General features: G+C 37.5%; 1 pseudogene; it reads right to left on the bottom strand.

Moving 5' to 3' along the window:
* Positions 1 to 444: 444 nt before the first annotated feature.
* LOC102004316 lies at positions 445 to 1,323 on the bottom strand (annotated as a pseudogene).
* Positions 1,324 to 1,954: the final 631 nt, after the last annotated feature.

Below are 1,954 nucleotides of genomic sequence, written 5' to 3'. Positions count from 1 at the left end.
TTCTAACAAAACTACCATTGCTGGCGATATTACTTGGGAACTTCTCTTTGAAGAAAAGCCTTAAAATGCAGTTTAGGAGCTACATTAGAAAATATCCTCCCAAATGTTGAGCTTTTCAGAAACTGAAATTCCCCACAGACATTTAATAATTTCTAGTGACAAAAATCACCTCTGGAGAAGGGTGTGGCACCCAGGACAACCACTTTTAAAGTCAGGGCATTCAATTGGATACAAAAGTTCAGCTGCCTGCTTCAGGGGAAAAAAATCAGCCATACTTCTTTATGTACATAGTGTACAGCTGTTTACCTGAACATATTCTTAAATAAATGACTACTACCACGTTAATTTTCCTAGTTGTAGCTCTGTTACAGGTTGCTGACCCCAAATTCATGTTCCAGACTTTGCCACACAAGATTTAATTACAAGGGAACCACTCCCAAAGTCTTAGGGTGAATTGGGAAAGGGCCAGTTAAATTAAGAAACAGGCCATTCCTTGGTAAAAGTTTGTAGTTTTCTTTCCCAATGCATCTTCTTTTTATTGAGCACTTCCATTTTTATCCTGTGTTCCTCCTCTGCCATCTCACACTCTCTCTCTATCTGCTTGATATTGGCCACATGCACCCCATTCATTTGTGTCTGCTGCAGTTGTAAGGTGGACATTTGTTGATGATGTTCTTCCTCATGCATCTTTTTAAAAGCACTTTCCTGAGAGGTTTTGCTCCTGTAGTTTTTATTGGCTGTTATTCTGACAGTTGAACATGAGGGTTCAGGTTGAGGGGTCCCCTCACATACTGGAAAATGTATGAACTCGTTCTCATCATCACACATTTCTCTATTTGAAACAGCAAATGATTCTTGGGCAGCGGCATGAGGGTGGTACTCTGGCTCTTCTTCCGGCGCGCTCTGCAGGAAGTAGAGCTGCTCAGGCAGCACGCCAGCAATCTTCTCCTTCCCTAGCACATGGGTGCTCAGCAGTGGGCTCACACTCTGCTTCACTTTCTCTCTCCTTTCATGGGCCTTAATTTTTTTGATCCGACCCTTGATGTTCTCCCAGCACTTCTTCAGCTGTTTGAAATCCCGCAGCGACACACTAGACTGAGAGTTGTACTCGTGGGCCAGTGCTTGCCAGGTACTTTGCTTGAGGGCAATAGTTCATGCATCACTTTTTTTACATTCCAGCACATATTTATACTTTTCTACTAAAGCAAGCAAGATGCACTTTTCCAATTCTGAGAAGTATTTGGCAGGTTTTATAATTTCATTGTTTTGCATTTTCCACTACATTTCTTCCGGCAATTAGCTATCCTGCAGCTGCGGCCACGGAGACCGAAAAAGGTGGAAATCTTTAAGAAAAAAATTATGGAAATTAAAGGACAAATAATGCAGATTAAGAAAGCTAAAGTTAAATATTTCAAAGTACTATTAAAATACATTAACTTCTTGCTCCACTATTCAAGAATAAAAGAAAAATGTCATAGATAAACAGTATGGGAAATAACAAGGGACAGAACTAAAGATTCAGCTGGTATTTGTTTTGAATAAATTTGTACTAGTTTATTTGAGTATGACAAACTGAAAAAGTTCCTAGAAATATAAAATATTTCTACACAATACAATACAGAACGTGACTTAAGGAGAAGTAACCACCTAACTAGTTGTATAATATGAAAGAAATTGAACTAGCATTTAAAAATCTTCCCACGAAGATGACACCAGGGCTGTATCATTTTATACATAAAACAGTCTATCAAATATTTTAAAAATAAAAAATTTTAGACTTATAGTAAGTCTTCCAGAAAATATAAAATAGGAAATGCTAAACTCATTTTGTTAGAATAGTATCATTTTGATACCAAAGAGACAAGCAGAGTTTGAAAAAGAAAGAGTAATAACTGGTCTTACTCAGAAACAAAAATGTAGGTCTTTTCTGATTGTTTATAATCCAAACCAAAAT

This window comes from Chinchilla lanigera, unplaced genomic scaffold (genome assembly GCF_000276665.1).
Source record: "Chinchilla lanigera isolate Chin_1 unplaced genomic scaffold, ChiLan1.0 scaffold00129, whole genome shotgun sequence".
Lineage (NCBI taxonomy): Eukaryota > Metazoa > Chordata > Mammalia > Rodentia > Chinchillidae > Chinchilla > Chinchilla lanigera.
Note: the sequence above shows the minus strand (reverse complement) of the source record. Positions and strands in the feature narration are given on the sequence as shown.